Raw genomic sequence first — 22,186 nt, forward strand, 5'->3', positions numbered from 1 at the left:
GGATATATGTTTGTTTATCTTTCACGCGAAAACCGCTGGACGGATTTTGTCAATGATAATTGGTGGTGATGCAGTTTAAGTACAAGAATAACAATTATTCATCTTCGATGCTGATGAATTTTGTTCTATTTGAAAAGGCTCTATCATTAGCATCCACCAAGTAACTGACCAAAATATATTTTACCACAAATGTATTTATAGAAACACTAGAGAGTTTAATCGAGAATTCGATGTTCACTAATAAGGTAGATAATGTACCTAATAACGTTTAAAACGATGATAATAAATAATCGTGAGGAGAAAATGGTAGAGCGATAAGGTAAATAAATGTCGAATATTAAAGTTAAAAACAAAATTTTCCACAATAATTGAAGAGGAACTTGAAAATGTAAAATGTCTGCTGTGAAGTGGCGGCGGCGCGCGAATTATAATTTTTCCGACTCGGAGAGGCCTCGGCCGGACATGCTGCTAATTTGTTTATCTTCCGAGCGCTATGAAAATACACTCTTTAAAATTCCAAATTCGGAGGCGATTTTTAATATGAGTTAGGCGGAAGCAATATGTAGCTCCGAGGGCAAACAGTGCAGCGCTTTGCGGCGCTGCGGCGCTTCTGTGCAGCGGATTTGTCTCGCTGTAAGTCATATTTAAAATTGCTTTTTGACACGGAATTTTCTCTTAAGCCACGCTGGAATTGATGCAGTCAAGGGAATAAAGAATCCATTTAAAATAAAATAAAAATAAAATAAAATTTATACTGTACAAATTGCATTAAAAAATCTGCGAAAAATCCTGTGAAAAATAGGGACTACCTATTACATTTTAAATTATCATTAAGCTAACGTTTTCTCATCAAATATTTTCTATTCAACGTTTTAGATTTTTATATTCCAACTAAATGGTGAAAATGTTACAAAGTAGTAGGTACTTAAGTAGTTATGATTAATAAATATAATAAACGTAACCTTTCGTGCACAATGAACAGCTTCACTATAAATTCTCTTGCTATAGAAGATCTGAACAAAGAGCTTTTGCGAGAACATTGCGACTTTTTTGGCTGAGGTTTCCCAAAAAGTGAAAACATTGGGTTGAACCGTGATCGGTATGTGGCGGTCGTCGACAAACGCAAATATTAATCAAACGACCCTCGACGTGATTACAACCCTTCTCTCTGTTAGTATTCTAAAGACCTCTCCAATATAATCCTCTGTTGCAGATTACAAGCAAAGCTGTCTTAATACGGGTATATTAAATGCTATTGATTTGTGTTTCTGTGTAATCGATACAAACACATCGCCTCTCCGTGTTCTGTGAGACAATCGGCCAGATCTGTTGGAGTTCTGTGGCAAATAGATAAAGATCCTTTGCATTACGTTGTTGTACCTAAATTACATAATTTATTTGCTAGCAAAATACACCGAGACGAACTGATATTTTTGGATAATATACTTGTTTACAGATTACAGTGAAATATACTAAATCTCGATTCTCGATTTAAATGTCAAAATAAAGATACATAAAATTAAAAATCATCCCATTTTCATGCATAGTTCCATGTCCCTCGATCGCCAATATCGCTACGATTTATAGCAGATGTCGGCAGATCGTTGTCGTGGTCCAGGCTCCAATCAGCGCAGGGCACTGCCGCTCGGAGCTGTTCCTTACGCGCCTCATTAACCTACAATTTATTTCCATCTCGTTGGTAGACATTTGCATTGGCCGCAGATTTGTATTCCGATGTGAAACGCCATCTTATTAATGAAAGCCTGCGTCTCGGGATTAGGGAATTGCCGTTACATAAATTGGAGAATATAATAGATTTTTTGATGGATAGAAGGAAAGCTCGCAGATGGGACTTTCGGATTCATCAAATTACGGCCGTGTTATTAAAGACATCCGGTAAAATATGGAACAATCAGGGATTACAATGTTCTATAATTCTCTTTTTCGTTTAGCCTTTAATCGTATCTGATAAATAATGAATAAGTGTATATTTTATAGTTATTTTAGTATAAGTTATGGATTTATAACGATTTAGGTAGTTCATGATTGTAGTTATGAGCCTTTTATATTCGTTGACATTTCAATTGGAGCTGACACACACACACACACACACACACAGCGACACAATCAGGTGTGTTTCAGACAGATAATATGGAAAGCAGAATTCAGAGCACGGCGGTGGAGCCCGGTTGGGACGGGTTCGAGATTTGATAAGCGCTGCTAAATTCTCCAGAATTGAATAAGTATTGTACCTCGACGATATTAAATAAGAAAATCCCGCACAATACGAACGAATTATACATTTTATCATTATAATAATATCATACTTGTTGCTGGCGTACTAAAAGTTAACTCAATTCGTCATATTTTCCTATTCCATAAAGACGTATTGGTAAAATAATATTATAAGGATGGCCACACAGAACATATAAAAGAGGCAACCGCTGAATAATCAAAATTATATTAGAGAAAATTTTTATTTTCATCATGTATCTAATATAAATATATGTATAGCACTGTATTAAAATTCAAAATTCCTTGGGTACTTTACAAAACAGGATCAACAAAGAACAGAAATAATTACAGACAAAATGAAAACAAAATGCCATCTTACTCACTTTTAAGTACCTAACGCTGTAATCCTTCATTATAAGCAGACAATGATTAAGTATCAGAACATGTTAATTGCGACAATAAACAAAGCTGAATTACGTTTCAATAATAAATATAAATAAATGAAATAAAATAACCGCTGAAGTTCAAAGCCAATGTGCGAGCGATTGGCCGGCCCGCCCCGGGCCACGGGCGTCTCTCAATAATTTCCACCACAATTACACCCGTTATCGAGAAGTTATCTTTAAACGACTTGATTGATTTCCACCAACATTTTATGCGTTTGTGGTTAATGATGTATCAAAGCAAGTTGATTGTTTTTTTTTTTCATTCCTATTATTATTTATCTACCCATCCATAACAGAATTTACGTGTATATGGTATATAGATTTGCAAAAGCACGAGCACGATCAAGCAATTTTTAATAGCATAATATGTAGAATTGCAAATAAACAACGGTTTGGAATACGACATATTCCCTGATATATTCCCTGATTTACTAAAGTTTAGCAAAGTTATTCCTTTATTTAAAAGTGGTGACCAAGAAGACAGTAATAACTATAGGCCAATTTCCATATTACCAACTTTGAGCAAAGTCTTCGAGAAACTAATTTTAAGCCAATTAAATAGTCATTTTGCATCAAATGGTTTACTGCACGCCAAACAGTATGGTTTCACAAAGGGGCGCTCTACCACTGATGCCGGAGTAGCTCTTTTGTCACATATATACAAAGCATGGGAAAATTCAAAGAATGCTTTGGGGATATTCTGCGACCTTTCTAAGGCTTTCGACTGTGTAGAACATTCCACTCTATTACGGAAACTAAATTTTTATGGTATCAAAGGTTTAGCTCAGGATCTCATAGCTTCATATCTTCAGAACAGGGTACAAACCGTTGTCGTTAATGGAGAGAAATCTCGCGGTGCGCCGATTAACATAGGTGTTCCGCAGGGATCTATCTTAGGACCGTTTTTGTTCTTAGTGTATATTAATGACCTACCTTATTATTTGCAGGATATGTGTGAAATAGTACTGTTTGCAGATGACACCTCATTAATATTTAATGTGGATAGACATGACACAAATGTTGACGAAGTAAACTCTGCTCTTTTACGCATATCCAATTGGTTTAATGCTAATAATTTACTATTAAATACAAAAAAAACAAATTGTGTAGAATTTATCCTCCCAAATGTAAAAAAGGTGAAAAGGAATATTATTTTAAACGGGGAGGTATTATACCCTGTGGAATCGACTGTTTTTCTTGGTTTGACATTAGATGAGAAGCTTCAATGGGGGGCCCATGTTACCACCACCGCTGCTAAGCTCAGCTCAGCTGCATTTGCAGTTAGAAGAATAAGGCATCTCACCGATGAAGAAACGGCTAGATTGGTTTACTTTAGCTACTTTCATAGCATAATGTCCTATGGAATTCTGCTATGGGGCAGGGCTGCAGATATAGAAACTATATTTATATTACAGAAAAGAGCCATACGCTCTATATATAATTTGCGTGCTCGAGACTCACTAAGAGATCTCTTTAAGAATACTGGTATCCTTACTGTACCGTCGCAGTATATATTTAATAATATTTTATATGTACACAATACCGCTTACTTACACACAAAAGTAGGAGATAGACATTGTTATGACACAAGAAACAGAAATAAAATTGAAATGCCATTTTTCCGGCTAGCTAAAGTTAAAAATTCATTTATGGGCCAAGGTATACGCTTTTACAACAGAATTCCTCATAATATTAAAGAGTTTAGTAGTTCTAAATTTAAAACTTATATAAAAAATGTACTTGTCCAGAGAGCCTATTACAGTATTAAGGAATATATGGAAGATAAAAACCCATGGAGGGTTGTCGCGTAAAAACCACAGGACAGTTCTTTGGCATATTATGATAATATATTATGATATTACATATGTAATTTGTAAAATTGTAAATCTGACATGATTAAAAAGAGCAACTATGGAGTTTCTTGCCGATTCTTCTCCGTAGATACTGCTTTCCGAATCGGTGGTAAATGTTAAAAATATGTACTTATTGACGTTTCAAAAGTGCTTCTAGAAGAAGTCTAATTGAATAAATAAATGTTTGAGTTTGAGTTTGAGTTTGAGTTTGACATCGACACCGCACCGCGTCAACCGCAACAGATCTCATTATCGGAATGAGGTCCCATTGAAGCGGCGCTCACTGAAAGGCGGAGATGGAGTCTGATAAAGCAGCACAAATACAAGATCGAGCGCTGCGGCCGCTCGGATGGTTGTGCACTAAATTGTGCTCGGCTCGCTCGTTATCGCCCCCCCGCCGCCCGCCGCCTAAATGTTAGGATAGTTTCAATAAATATGTTATCACAATATACCATGTGTTTCATTTTAGACTAACTTTCCACCCACGGCTTCGCCCGCTTTGTTAAAATCTAGTAGATACTAAAACCTTCCTCTTGAATCACTTTGTCTACAAAAAAAAACTGTATCTAAAGATTTAAGCATACACAGGGACAAAGAGAGCGACTTTGTTTTATACTATGTAGTAAAGTAATTTAACTCTATGTAGATACAAAATGAAATAAATTAAATTTTTAACACAATCAGCATAATATTGTATTTATTCAAGCGAGGATTTCTGCTAAGTAGGAATATAGACTTAAAACAGCTTACCTTACTGCGTGTTTCACGACATCCCTTATTACTCGTATCTCACAAAACATATAAATGTGAGATTGGTGGTTGTATGAATTTGGGCACTTTGTTAATTAAAGCGAAGCAACCGCAAACTTGCCGCATATTGATTCGGCGCGAAGGTAAGTAAGTGAAATGTAATTAATATAATATAACCGGCGCTTTGATCCCGCCCGGGCTCAAAGAGAGTGCTATCTGTTTGCGATAACCGAAGGCTCGGACTTTCTGTTTATTCAAATGTATTCGCAAACAAATACAGAGAAACGAATACAACTTTTGGCTAAACCTGGATAAGCAAATTTCATAAAAAAAAATTTGTATAGGTAGTTTAGAATTGGTAGGTTACATAGGTTTTATGATTTATCTTATAGAAGATATTTCTAAAAGGTACATATAATTTATATTTAATTTAATATATTATGGACAATTAATGCATTAGAAATATCAGCATAGTTTTAATTTTAAATGTCTTATCTTGAATCTTTAAACCGAATGTCGATGCCATTCTCTCGTTCGCGGAACTTAATAGATTAAAGTAGAGATCGTGAAAGGCTGTAAAAATAGTAATTCTAGAGGAAAGTCGGTCAAGCAATAAACTATAAAGACGGCGGCCATCAGTAAGTAAAACGAATGAGAGAGCGTTCGCTTTATGAGTCGTGTGACGCTCTGCAGCGGACGCACCTTGCTCTCAGGAAACTGTCGCCGTTCCATGAACTTCTTACTTTATACAGCCTGAAAACCGCTTTCATTTTATTACCGATTCCGAATTATAATATGTGGTAGTCAACGATGGTAGTATATGACTGAAAGTTTATGTGTAAGTATTTTTTGTAATAGCTAGTAAGATTGTAAAATAACCTCATAGCAGTAAATATTTTGAAATACTATCACGCACTGAAACCCCGTGTACTGTGTGTCAGCATGACGTGTAGATCATCCATACTAATATTATAAATGCGAAAGTAGCTCTGTCTGTCTGTCTGATACTCAATCACGCCTAAACTACTGAACCAATTTGCATGAAATTTGGTATGGAGATATTTTGATACCCGAGAAAGGACATAGGCTACCTTTTATTGCGAAATATGTAGGTACCCCGCCCAACGACCGGGCGAGTTTATACGTTCGCTAGCTATGCAGATACTGAGCCATTCTGCGCACGCGCGGCCTGTGGATAGAGAGCATAGCGTACGGGATGTGGGTGGGAATAGGTGGGTGGTTTACTTTAATCAGTCGTAAAAATTTCCAATTTTAGGAAGATTAGAAAAATGATTTTAACAATAGTTAGGGAAATTTCGAATGACAGAAAAATTACGATAAGTCAAGAAAATTTCCATAAGTCGGGAAAATTTCTATAAGTGCAGATGAGAATTCGAAAGTTCAGGTAGAGATTTTCTCCCCTTGTCTCCATGATTTTTGTACGGCGTTGCGGAATACTTGATTAAAAGTAATATAGAAATAGTATGACACAGATGCCGTACAAAATCAAATGACCAAATTTACCCCGGCAACTGTCGAAAAATAAAAATAAATTCCGACTTTGTGGACCACCATTTTTGTACGGCATCTGTGTCATACTATTTCTATACTACTTTTAAGCCATTATTCCGCAACGCCGTACAAAAATCATGGAGACAAGGGGAGAAAATCTCTACCTGAACTTTCGAATTCTCATCTGCACTCAGGTGGACAGCATACGAGTGACGTCATAGTTCTGAATCTTATTATTTTATGCTCTTATATCATTCTAGATAGGTCGGGTGGTGGGTCAAATGACCCATAATTTATTCAACATGGGCCTGTAGTCTAGTAGCTGATTATAAATTATATTTTTAAGTTTCGTATTTTTTACAGTGGTTACGTTAGGTATATTATAAGGAAATAAAAATTGAGAAACGTAATTGGCCTTCTGAAACCACTGGTCATAATATAAAATTTTATCTACTAGATTTCCGCCCGCGGCTTCGCCCGCGTTTTCAAAGGAAAACCCGCATAGTTCCCGTAACCGTGGGATTTCCGGGATAAAACCTATCCTATGTGTTAATCCAAGTTACCCTCTATATGTGTGCTAAATTTCATTGTAATCGGTTCAGTAGTTTTTACGTGAAAAAGTAACAAACATCCATACATCCATACTTACAAACTTTCACCTTTATAATAGTATTAAGATTAAGATTAAAGAAGTTGCATGTTATTATTTCACTCTTCATCATCTACAACTATTTTTCTATTCCTAAGTCATGAGGGTTTTGAAACCATATTTTCATTAACTTTGTTGTTGTTACCTATTCGAACATACATATCGCACGCTGAGAACGAAAGTGACCTAATACGAAATTCGTGTTTTTTGGGAATCATCAAAAAAGTGTTCGTAATTTACAGAACTATTTACAAATCATGTCATAATTTGTTCGCATGCAAAGTTATATAAGATATTAAAGTCTGATATCATTTTAGAGGATATTGTCCACCCATACAATCCATAAAAAATAAATTAAATTAAATTTAAATATTTTTTATCTTTTTTTAAAAATTACCATTAGATATTGCGTCACTTTAGTACTGAAAACTTGTAAATCATCTTTGACTAGTTTGGGAATGAGTCACTTTAGTATTTTTGTTCTATGCATGCATTTGGACGTAACCTGAATTATGTCAACTTAGTATTAAAATATTAATGGGAAGTAGTCTAATGAAACCAAATGTTAACTAAGAAATTATATTTATTGTTTGTTTCAAGACTCATTTTTACTATTTACTTAATACCTATGGGCAATCAACTCTAATATTGGTATTATTAATCAACAAAAAATTATACATCAGTATAATTAATTAAAAAAAGTAATACAAAAGTGCAGTTTAGTTAGGAACTAGCGGTCCGCCCCGGCTCCGCCCGTAGTACATATTTCGCAATAAAAGGTAGTCTATGTTCTTTCTCAATGTCTAAAGATTATCTGTGCCAAATTTCATCAAAATCGGTTCAGTAGTTTATGCGTGAAAACCATACATACATACAAACCTTTCCTCTTTATAATATTACTAGCTTACCGCCCGCGGCTTCGCCTACTTTGTTTCAAACCTAATAAATTATACACTAAAACCTTCCTATTTAATCGCTCTATGTATTAAAAAAAACCGCATCAAAATCCGTTCCGTAGTTTTAAAGATTTAAGCATACAAAGGGACATAGGAACAGAAAAAGCAACTTTGTTTTATACTATGTAGTATAGATTTATTTCGCACCTCTTAAAGTGAAAGTTTATCTAAAAATTTTGGCTCAGAGCAGATAGATAAATAGCGAACAAAACGCAAGTAAGATCCTGGGAAGTACTAAGTAAAATTCTACTAACAGCTGCGAGTGAAAATCTAGGTAATGAGATACGATGCAGAAACAAGTGGCCGAATGCCAAAAGGTTACTAACGAAAAGAATGAAGCATACCTATCGTTACAGCAGACCTACACTTGCAGACGAGAGAGAGCATAAAGCGCGATGAAGAAAAAAAATAACTACACAAGAGAAAGAAGAAGAAATGTGTTGATGTCAACTAACTTGAAGAGATTGCTAAAAGTTTCTCAACGAAGGACTCGAGAAACTTTTACAGCCAAACTAATAGAGTAGAGGTAGGAAAGATTTCAAACCTAGAACCTCAGCTTGTAAAAGTAAAGATAGTGAGCTACTAAATAGTAAGAACGATATTATTAAAAGATGGAATTAGTACTTCCAAGAACTGCTAAATAGCACAGAAACTGCTGAAACACCTTCTGCCATACAAAATTATACTAACATCCCAGATATCTCGCTGCCTACAAATAGACGAAGTTAAATTGGCCATTAGGAAACTCAAAAATCATAAGCCACCAGGAACTGATTACATCTCTGTGGAATTGCTTAAATATGCTGAAACTAGCTTTAAGGAGAAATTTTATGGGCTGATAGTCCAGGTGTGGTAGTCTGAAACGACGCCCTGTTAACTTTTCTTTATTCTTTCTAAAAGCACATTGCCTTACACATTGCATAACACAACAATGACATAAGAAAAATTATAGTTAAGTTTTTCTAATATAATCTAATACGCCCGATGAGTGGAACATCGCAGTAACATAGGGTATATATTACAGCGGTGTGTACAGCACAAGAAAGGTGACATATTTGATTGCCAGAATTATCACGGTATAATATCTCTTTTAAACACGGCATATAAAATCTTCGCCTATGTCCTTTTCAATAGAATATCTCCATACACAGAAGACAAACTAGACAAACTAACCGTTCGACTACTGATCAGATTTTGAAACACTTGAGTTCAATGTCATAACACACTATTATTTTCGTGAATTTTAAGGCTGCATACGACAATGTTCACCGAAATTTCCTGTACCAAGCGTTGACTGAGATCGGCATTCCACCACAATTGGAGTCACTTACAGCAATGACGTTAAAAAAATAAAAAAGCGTCGTTCGGATCCATTCAGTATCTTGAAACCTTTTAGGGCAATGGAAGGCCTTAGGCAGGGTGATGCGCTCTCCAGCCTTCTGATTAACATAGCCTTAGAAAAATGCATCCGAGATTCCAGAAATTGAGACATCGGGCACTTTATTTTTCGAATAGATACAAATACTGAGATACGCGGATGATAATATAGACCTGGATCGGGAGGACGCTACCAGCAGTGATCCTCTACTGCTGTTAACGCATATCTTGCTATAGACCAAACTGCCCAAAAGCTCGGTCTACAAGTTAAGTTCGTGGCTGTACGTGACTTTGTGTACCTGGCATAATTAATAACAAACCAGAACGAAATATCTGCAGAAATATGTGAACGAATTATGGCTGATTCGGCCTTCTAAGATATTTTTGATCGAAACTGCTATCCCGAAACATAAAGGTATTGCTATAAAAGACCCTACTAAGACCAGTACTAACATACGGGTCCGAAAATTGGGTCCTGACTCCTGAGCAAAAAAATGAGGATTGCCTGCTGGTGTTCGAGCGAAAAATCCTTAGACGGATTTTCAGTGCTGTGCTGGAAAATAGACATTAGAGAACGCGGTATAACCATGAGCTTTATGAAATGTACGAGGAGCCGATGTCTTGTAGACCATAAAACTAGGCCGTTTACGCTGGGCCGGATACGAGGCACATATGGACGACAAGAAGGCACCTCTGCGTCTTCTCTATGGAAAACCAGATGGGCCGAAGCTCCGATGGTTGGATAGCATCTAATGATTGCTGTGAAAATCTGGAGAACTCAGACTTGAAAGGACCGAGAGATCTGGAAGAAAATATTGGACCAGGCCAAGGTCCACTAGCAGCTGTAGAGCCTCAGATGATGATGATCACTCAGCGAGGAAACTCTTGTATTTCATGATAACTTTTTGGGTATGAATTTTTCGTTTTCTTTTTCATTTTCTTGAACCATTTGTAATATAAAATCATCTTTAATCTCTTCATATAATGACCTAAACATAAATATTTATACAAATTATTATTGAAACAACGACATAAACTTTAATACGCCATAAAATTAACTTATAAAAATATTATTAAAACGGCCTATTTATACATAATACACTTAAACAAAGAAAGCATTTAATAAAGTACAGACATAACGAGAAATATGTCGTTACCTTTAGAATAGTTGATAATACAAAAATGACTTAATATGATTTAAGTCACAATTCAAAAACTGCATTTTAGTACAAAAGTGACCTAATACGAATAACGGTCTTGTTAGGATTAGAACATTGACAAAATATTTACTTACCTTTCGGTAAATAAACGCCGCAATCAGGATTGAATCACTTTAAAACTAAGAAATGTAATCACCGTGCCGACATTATACTAAAACGGTCACTATTTTAGCGGAGGGACGTTTAAAATACGCAAATTATAAAGAGACGCAACATAAGTGTTTTTCGGTTTCTAGGTGACATAGGATAGTTTTTGATTTATTAAATGATAGAATACCTTATTCTGAGTCATTTTATGAGTATAACTCATTTTTGCAAAATTTTGAGTTAGGTCACTTTCGTTCTCAGCGTGCGATATATACATTTTTTTAAACATACGGTAGCAATTACTTTTTATACATAAAATGTTGATTTATTTAGCATTACATGCAATAATAAAGTTACATGTAGCGACTGCGCCGGGCGGGCGGTATGTCGTGCGACGACTAACGACTTCCGCGTCCGGCGCGGACACGCGCCGCGTCCGACACGACCCCAACACTACACACTAGCGGCAGACACGCGACGTTTTTATTGCTAGAATAATAAAAATATATTTTTTCAATATATAAATGTATAAGGTGAAATTTAAATTATAGGAAAATTCATTTCATTATGCTGCAAAAAATAATAGTTATAAACTGTAAGTATTATTTATTTAGAGACATTTATTTCAAAGACATTTATTTATTAATAAATTGTACATTATTATTTATATTATGCACCTAGCAAATTGTTTAAATTAATATTAAATGACTTTAAAACAAAATAAAGGCTTTCTCACTTTGAGTTAGGTATTGTTTTACCTTAAATTATTAAATATTTTACAAAAACTGTTCATATGAGTAGCAAAAGGAAAGCTAGCGTCGAATGCGTTTGAGAGTAAACCGCCTAATTTATTCCACTTGTGCTCACCGCAGCGACCCTCGTTATTCACTAAGCCGATTGGGTGCACTCTGGATGGTGGTCGCGCGGGCCCCGGCGGGAACACACCCGCGCACACAATGTGCCCGATGACGGCCGGATGCGCTTGCAATTTTACTCGTATCAGTGCGTCTGCGGATGCAGCGTCATCCATGCTACATACGAGCTCAAGAGATCAGATTCGAGGGTTTTATGGGGAGACGTAGTTATATCTAATAAATATCTCAAAAATTTATGTAGTTATGATCGCAAGCAGGGCCATAAGTCGTTAATATTTAATCCCATCTCGAGAGACAATTGAAATTTTAACAAAACGATTGTATTTTTTACTAAACAAAAATAAATTTTATTGCAGGTTTTGTGAAAATTGAATAGGCTAGGTTCATTTAAAGTAACTATAATATGGTTGCGTAGCGCGGAGCGCCGCAGTACCGTCGATGACTTTATTTCGAATACGATTTTTTATCACCGCACTTTATGATGGCGGCCGTTGTCGTGCCGCGGAATATAAATCAATATGCGAATGCGATTTTTGATTGTCATAATGTTTTTTATTGCGACACGAGTGAATTCATTGGTTCATCCGGTGACTGCTGCGGACTGATAGCGAAGAACGATGAATTGAAGAAGGTTTTAGTTTTGCATGTAATGTAGGCAATTGTACAATGGATTTGCAAGATCAGGTATTAAATGTTTGGCTGCAATGGAGAAAAACTGCCGCAATTCAATAATAATTTTGGGTTATTCTTTTTATTCACTATAAATTTTATTTGGTTTAATTTAAAAATAAATAAACATTTAAATAAAATAAATTTTAATACCTACCTACTTAAATTGATAGAATGACGGTAAAGAAAGATTTTTTTGTATTTTAAAATATTCACATATTTTTACATCTTTTGCTATGCACAATAAAAACAAATTTATGCGTGCCTTAAAACAGAAAGCGTTAAATCTCCATAGAAGGGGTTCCGCGTGGAGTATGGTAATGGCGATGCAAATTGTATCGCAAAGGGATAATATTACTTATTGCGTAATTACGTTTGTGAAGTGTGACGCCCGCGCCCCTCGCCCCTCGCCCCGTGCCCCTCGCCCTGCGCCTGTCGCTATGGGCCCTCGAACTTGATGCTGTGTCACTCCAAAAATTGAAATAAATCATAAATTATGTACTTGGGTTATTTCAATTGTTACGATTGTAGTACAATACTTTTTAATAAATTCCGCAAAGCATGAAAATTTAGAGGCAAGTAGCACCGAATGTTGATGTGATACAATCTTTATACATAAGGTAGGTACTCAAATACAAAGATAATTTTATTTGCTTCTTTATGTTTATCTTTATCTTTATCCAAAGAAAACAATATAGATACTGATTTTAAAAATAGTTTAATACCTATCTAATAATAATTACATTCCTTATTAATTTAATATCCGGTAGAATATGTCAAAATAAACACTTTATGGTGGGTATTTTACCCAATTTTCACTGTAACATAAAATAATTAAAACACGCCCACATAGAAAGCCATAATAATAATATTATTAACAACAATTCTGCAAATGAATCTGAATATTAATTATTAATTCTGCAAAGGCAATTAAAACATAATTTCTAAACAAGTGCTATAGTTGCAACGCTTTGATGTGTAAATATAACAAGCACATTATAATTGGATCGAAATTGGTTGGTTCAATTCTGACAGACTATAACCCTGCGTGTGACGCGCAGGTGACGGGAGGTGACGCTGTGTGACGCGCCGATTGACGTGCTGTCTGACGCGGAGGGTGTAGAGGACACAGTAACATGATATCTTACAATTAGATGATCCTAATATCTTGATGGGAAATTCATGGAACAAATTAGTTATTTATTTAGTAGAGCAACGTTTGCAAATTGAATATTTGGCTGTATTTATAAATATGTATTGAATTTACATAGATATATACTAAATTAAGAACTATATATATAAGATATTAGTTATGTTATTGAGGATTTTCAAGAAAACCAATTTGTTTCTCGGTAAATTCAAAGTTTTTATTTTAGAAAGTTTTACAATAGTTAATTTACAAGTTTGTTACTACAGCAACTTAAAATATTATGTAATCTCACCTGTAAATTCAAAGACACGACATTTAAAGTCCACATATAATAAATCACCAATTATATCCATTCTATCTTTAAGTTTTATTACAAATTGCGTTGCACACCAGCACACAATACTGTAATCGTATCTCCATTTTTTCTTACCGCTACGTCAATCTGCGCCAGTCGCCACAGTTAACATGAACGCGCGAAGCGCGGCAAATTTGAATATTGATGAAATTTTATTTCATTACATATATTTTAGACATCCGGTAAATGGCGTGCCACATGAAACCTAAATTCCCAAACATGATGTCAACAACATCTTGTTAAACAATTGTTAACTTGTTAAGGCAAATAAGACACCTGTTCGACTCATTAATTGTCTCCCGTCAGATAACAAGTCGTTTCGTTAAAGGAATAAAAAATCGAAAAGTCGTCAAACATTTGCTTCCCGTGCTCGCTATCTCGCCTGCCGCTGCGAGATAACGCACCCGTTCCCTCGCTGATACATGCACCTTGCGAGGGCTTCGTGTCGCCTTGTTTATGGTGAAAATCAGATTTTTATTCAAGATTCATTGGCAGTTGGGAAGGGGAAGAACGGGATTTTTAGCCACTGCGTTATTTGAAAGGGTAGACATAAAATGTCGTCTGGACATCAATACTAATTTTACGGGGATTAAACATTAATTTGTACAACAACCAGATAGTTCAACTAAATAATGTAAAAAATAAAGCCACCGATGTACACCTCATTTTCCATTGCGTAGTGTAGTGAAATAGCATCGCATAAAAGATGAATCGCTCCCTTCCTCTGACATTAAACAATATAAATGTAAAAGTATACGCATTTGAAATAAAAATATTTAAAGGAACATTTGAAATCGTCGCATCAATGCTCCGGCGATATCCTTTCAAATGTAATCCGGTAAAAAGGACGAAAAATAAAAGTATTCCGACCTCAAATGGAAGCGCGCTTGTCTCGGGATGATTTTAATAATTCGAGTATCGCGAGCATCGGGGATGTCTCGTAATGAGCGGGTGTTGGAGCGGGTCGGAGCGGGTCGGAGGCGCAGTATACAATACAGTATACGAAGCCGGCAGATATTGAAATGCGCTCACGACTCACGACAAATTCATCAGCGCGGTGTTACGCCGTGCTGCCGGAAAGGTTGACAACCTTTTTTAAACTTTGCGTTTGCTCGCGGAATATTGTCATGTTTTCTTTTTCCTCAATGTCAATGTTGTATTCGAGTGTGCTGTAACGACGATGTTTATTATTTTTAGAAAGGAGACATTCGTTAATGATATTGTAAATAGTATTGTTATTGCATTTACTTTTTGTGGATGTAATGATTTAATGTATTGATGGATCCTTATAGTAATCTATGACAATTGCTGAGCAAATCAGCGCGGTCAGTGAACGTAGCGCGTCCGAGGAAAACGCGTGTCGCCATTTTCCTCGGCCGATCCACGTCCACACTGAACAAGCTTCGCGAGGCTGCTCGCAATGTGACGACCCGCCCATAAAGTTTCATAGCGCTAATTATATTAAATGTGCTCTAACTTTTTTATAGTAAAGAAGTAATAAAATGAAAACACAGTAAGTTGCACCATTCACTAAAACTGAAGTTTGAAGAGTGTCGAATGCGGGCACATTAAGCGCGCAAACAAAGCCTGTTATAAGTTTATGTGAACTACTCCAACCAGACATTTGTTTCGCAGACGATGCTTCTTTGTGCCATCAATTATAAATGTTTGCTACTTTCCACTGTTTCGTTTGGCAGCTACAGATAGATTGTTGGACAAGTTTGTACCTCATTATCATTGGGTTCTAATTTTCTGTTTCTTGTATTTTATTTTGTCGCTTTCACAAAAAATTTAGTTCTTTAACAAATTGGTATCTGTGTGTTTGAAAATCTAATAAAAAGTATAAGTACCTATCTTTGTTTTATTTTCATAATATCAAAACGAATGACTTTACTTGAACAGCGAAATAGACATTATTAAAGGTTTACAATCATAACATCAGAATAATTGTAATTCTGAAATAACAAGAAAAGACGAATAAATATTGTTCTTATTTCCAATTTCATGTTCAAAATTGAATACGCTCATAAAACGTCATCAACATGAGAACCCAACCAAAACACACGATTTACACACCAAGAACGGCGTTTTCAAGACAATCTTCCTCACAAATTATATTCAGTTGTATTTCGATATAGATAGTAATAATAATTGTGGAACATAAGCCGAAAACAAGAGCTCGGAGCTTCACTAACGATACAACGTGTACGTGTGTACAAGCAAATATCAAAATATAATAATCAGCTGGTACTCATTGTGTGACCCACTTTACCTGCAGGTACGTTCCCGGGGATTGTGCCCGAACTTTCTTAGAAACTGATTATTTGCTTGTTACGATATATTCATTCGTACGTGTTATATTGTGTAATATAACTATTAATATTTAACATCACAATATGTGAATTATTTATTTTGAGAAAGGCAAATCATTCATTTTTTTCTGTTTAATTCGGAAGTATTGTAGAAAAACCAGATAACCGATAAGGTCGGCATAACGCTTTCATTTCATTTAATTTCTATACCGAATATTTTCACCAAATTTCATCCAAATCGGTTCAGTGGTTCAGGCGTGAAGCGCAGACAGACAGACAGACAAACAGACATAATTAATATCTATTTTTAAATACCTATTTATTAATAAGCAGGGATTAGTAGGGATTTAGGAGATATGAGCGAAATGTCAGTGTTTCTCCCACAGACAAGCAGTCAGCAGTCAGCAGCCAGCGGCACGCGGCAACTACAGCTGACTCGTACTTATTCATTACACACGTAGTATATTATTATTAGTCTGTGATTACACCGACTAAATATTTATTCAGTTTCCATCGGAATCGTAACTTGAGCGTCTTATTAATTACCGAAATTACAATTTCGTGTTCTAGCTTCAATATTAAGGCGCTACCCGGCAATTTCGACTATGTTCAACCTCTATAAAGTCTGGTACAACATAAAGCACAATACCGAAAAAAATATATAAAATAGGATGGTCTTTGATCTTTAATTGCTCGCGAGGATTTTTTTCCAAAGTTAATAGATTTATAGAAAAAAAATGTGCCGTGGTCATCGATTTTTCCGCAAATACTCTATAAACTTCGTAACCTGCTGACTTAGAGCTCTGAAAATTTTATGTTTAATAAATTATCAGTTACACAACATTCCCTGACGAGGATTTTTTTTTTCACTGATTAGTATCTTTTTAAATACAAAATGCGAGGAAAAAAGAAGGTGCAGCGGGAGAGATTTGAGATCCGTCTAGTATGGTCAAGGTTATTAGCGCATGTATAAGCCTTAATTAAAACTTTATGTATGGAGAGTTGTAAACTTGTTTGTTTTATGTTCGATTGATTAATTTAATTAGCTCTGACCTTTCTATAAAATATAAAAATGTAATTTACATCTAATGTTTTTTTTTGTGAAATTGTGAAATGTGATTTGAACGTTATGGAATTCTGTCTCTTAAAGCTCTCTTTAAGAAAAACGATATATTCTGACGATAAATGTGAACAATGAAATTCTTATTCAAATCAATATTTACAATTTGAACAAAGCTTCTAAGTTAAGTAATTACAGAAGGTATCTTATCAGAGAGCTTTCATTCCCAACTGTGATTCCCAAAATGGTGACGCAGTTATCATTCAAAAAGGGCAATTCAAATGAAATGTAAACTCGGGCACACACCTCGAGCACGCTAAAACGCAAATAAAACGTGGCTCAATGAATGATTAACCCCTCAGCTGTCGCGGCGCGCCGCGTCAAAAAGGTGCTGTCTGTCGGAGAAATTCGAGCGGTCGGCGCTGATTTGCCGATTTTTTTCGATATTAAAATTTGTGATATAAACTTTAACCTGTGACACTCTTGTAAATTTTGATGCTAACTAGATAACCAAACTTTATATTAGTTACCTTACTTACTCCCTGGCATGTTTATTTTATTTATTAGAACCATTTTTTCCCACACATTTTGAAAAAATACGACATTGTTAAGAAAAATACTCATAATAAAATAATATCAAGGTATTTTAGATTTTTATTTTTGTATTTTCACACTAGAATAGACAATCTTTTGAGTGAATATAACAAAAACATAGGTTTATTTTATAAAAATTCGAGAAAGTTGAGTATGAATATCATCGTTTACGCATGAAAATAAGTGGACGCGATCTCCACATATGTTCATACAAATACAGACATTACAGTCTGCTCCAAAATTAGAACATTTCAAAAATTTTTGCTACTTTTTTTTTATTTTTATTTTAATCAAAACTAGATAAAAACTAACAGTAATTTTTACTTTTTTAAAATATTTAGGTTTTTATTAATGTTTAAAAATCGTCTTATTCCTAAATGACTTCATTCTTATGGTGGACTTTGTTCTAACGTCTGTATGTATAACGTCTCCACATCAATTTTAATTTTAATTTATTTTTTCTTAAAATTAGCGATTAAGAAAATATTTTTTGTGGTATTTATGAAGAAATGCTTTTTTTCTTTCATGCTCTTAATTATTATAATATAGTACCTATAAAATGAAATGTTGTCCAACTACAAATCGAAAGGCACTGTATCCATACAGAAAAATGTCTAAGCTGTACAAAAGTGAAATCTATATTTAATTATACCATAACTCAATTATAAACCGTTACATTTAACTTATAAATCAAAAATTTCGGAAATTCGAGTTTTAAATATTTTTTATATCTAAAATACAGCTTATGTTAAGGATAAAAATCAATAAACTTAAAGATTCAAAATAAATAAACAAATATTATACATCTAAATGTTTTATTTACTTAAATAAATAAAAAATTCTTATGAAGCTTTGTGTCTGTACTATTTATATACTCATGTGGTTGTAATGTGTGGTGTTGACGCCAACATTGGCCAATAAATAGGAATATTTGCAACTTAGCATAAATAACGTTAACTTCTGTTCATTTTTTCTTATACATCGGAGTTCGGACACAACGACCGCCTCGAGACGACGATTTATTACCACGAGGTTCCACTTGAATGTGATCAGGAAAGTGATGAACGCTATCCAATCTAGTTGTACTTCAATACATGCAGTATTTCCAAGCATATTGTAATTAAGATATAAACTAATCGGTAAAATTGTATTAAAATCGGTTCAGTAGTTTAGGGAGTCCATAGTACACAAACAGCATGAAACTTAAAAAATATTTTGATTGGAATAAAGTAAGACGTGTTATGTGTAGAATTTCATGAAGAATCCTGGTATCAGGAATTAAAAGCTGTAAATTCCCAAACACTAATCGTGTTAGTATTATTATCTGTTCATTTGACAAAATATACAGAGTTATATTTCTTGATTTCAAATACTGTTACGTCCTATTGTTAAAGTAAGCCTTGGAGTGTCTTGTCTTCCATTGCCATAAGAATCGTTGTTTGGATCCATTTGAATTCTCTTTTATTGATACTCAAATGCTTACGAATCAGAAAAGGTTATTCTATCAAATACAAATTTTTATTTTCGAAAGAAAATTAAAATATCAAGACGGAAGTTTATTTTAGGGTTACCTAATAAATAAGTTATTATTGATTATGTAGTTTAAACAGCAATGTGATATCTTCAAATAGAAAAATTGCATTCTTCTTCTGGGTAATAGAAGCAGTTTTGACACCAAAAGGCAAAAATACAATAATTGTTATCGCTAGTCATTTACAAAATGAGAGGGTAGATTTATATTTGCAGGCGTACTGCAAATGATGCATTTAATTCGTTTTATTAAATAAGTAATGTTCCAAGGCTATTTAAAGTCATGAATGCAAATAAAAATAATCTTCAGACAGCGATCTACATCAGCTTTAACATTCGGCCTACGAATGTACTACATATAGTACATAAGAATAAAAAACCGGCCAAGTGAGAGTCGGACTCGCACACCGTGGGCTCCGAACAAACCAATTTTTAAAGTGAAACTTTTATTACATCGTCTCAAACTTTTTGGTCTGTGTAGCGCATGTCGCGTGACGGTCGGCTGCCGAGTAGGTATAAGGCAGTGTTCGGAACCGTTCGAACAGTTTCACTTTTACCGTGGTTTCATAAAACCACACAACATTTTTATTATGTTGTAACTCCGAAATTTTATGTTTTTCGAAATTATTCTTCAATCTGCGCTATAAGACCTTATTTTACCCCAATTTCAAAACTCTACGTACACGGAAAGTACCCTGTAGGTGTCGATTCCCTTGCGAATATCGAAATTTGCAGCATAACCCATTGAGCCCCGAACGGCCCGATCGGTCCACGATACAATAGATTTTCTATTGTGTCTGTGATTCCGGGGCCTGAGTTAATAAACGGCTTTATCTTTTGATTGCGTTGGTTTATTAGTTTGATTTTTTCACAGCTTCAATCGACTCAAGTAATCAATATAAATTTCAGTTTTATGTCACATCACGCGTTCCTGTGAAAATGGGTCTTGACAGACAGATGGGCAGATGGGATGGACAAACGTGATCCTATTAGGGTTCTGGACCCTTAAAAACCAAACCCTTTGGGATGCAGCCATTAATGCTGCAATTTTTAGCAAATTTTGCTTTTGCAATGGAATCAAAACCGACAGGGTACTTCCCAAGTACATAAAATCTTTAAATTTGGTAAAAAGCAATGTTTTATAAAACAGATATAAGAATAATCGCAAATAACATGATTTTTTTAATTACACTTTATATAAAAAAAAAAATAATAATTTCAACTTACAACTAATGAACGGCTACATGTATTAACTTGATATTCACATTAAAAACTCAGATTTATAATACACTAGCGGTCCGCCCCGGCTTCGCCCGTGGTACATATTTACGTTTTCTCTACATAAGAACCATCCTCGTACTTCAAGGAATATAACAAAAAAAGAATTATCGAAATCGGTTCAGCCGTTCTCGAGTTATGCGCTTACCAACACATTTTGCGATTCATTTTTATATACATACTAGAGGTCCGCCCCGACTTCGCCCGTGGTACCTACATATTTCGCAATAAAAGGTAGCCTATGTCCTTTCTCGGGTATCAAAATATCTCCATACCAAATTTCATGCAAATTGGTATGGAGATATAAGATTTAAGACGCAATCAGAAGAAATAATATTCATATGCGGCATATTCTGAAAACCGCAACTACTAGCAAGGGAATCAAAACCTACGGGTCAAAAGTTAAGTGGACTTGGTTAAAAGCAAGGTTTTACAGCACAGATAAAGAAAAATTCACTAAAAACACTAGAAGTTAAAACATAATAAAAAGTAGGTTTGTTCGGAGTCCTTGAAGCGCGAATCGTATTGAGGTTCAAAACTATAAAAAAACATTCTTCCAGTTTTAAAGAAATAACCCCAAAATATGTGTAAAAACATCTTTGGACTATCTGGGTTTCAAAAATGACAACTCCCGTGTTGTCATTCATTTTGAAATTGTGAGACGACAGAAAAACAAAATAAAAACAGAATCAAACATAATATATGCCAACGCAATCAAAAGATACAACCGTTTATGCTGCAAATTTTCGTAATTTTCGACATTTGCAAGGTTATAAAAACTTACAATAGCAACGTCTTATAGCACAGATAAAGAATTCTAAAATATGAATTAAAAGATACCTACAGCATAATTAAAAAAATAAGTTTGTACGAAGCCCTCGGTGCGCGAGTCCAACTCGCACTTGGCCGGTTTTTTATTTTTTCAGAAACATATGGTTCCCCAATAAAAAATAATATGTTGCATTTGTATTAAGGTAAGAATATGTTGTACAATTAATGTGTTAAATTTCTTTTCCAGTTTGTCCTACACAAATTACATAGTAACATAGTCACTTTGTCCTATATATAGGTCATAGTGAAAACCATTGTTCCCGATGTAGGTTTTTTTTACTATTTTTCCAGCATATAATATACACTTTTAACCATAATATACTAAAATTAAAGGAATTCCATAGAGGTTACGGACTATGATTTGTATAGTTGATTATATCGTATTAAACCTGAGGACAATAAATACCACAAAAACGATACCCATCAATATAAACAAAACATATGTAT

Source organism: Colias philodice, chromosome 17 (genome assembly GCF_061535455.1).
Source record: "Colias philodice isolate Cphi_HAF_F1 chromosome 17, ilColPhil1 Martin Lab GWU primary, whole genome shotgun sequence".
NCBI classification, from domain to species: domain Eukaryota; kingdom Metazoa; phylum Arthropoda; class Insecta; order Lepidoptera; family Pieridae; genus Colias; species Colias philodice.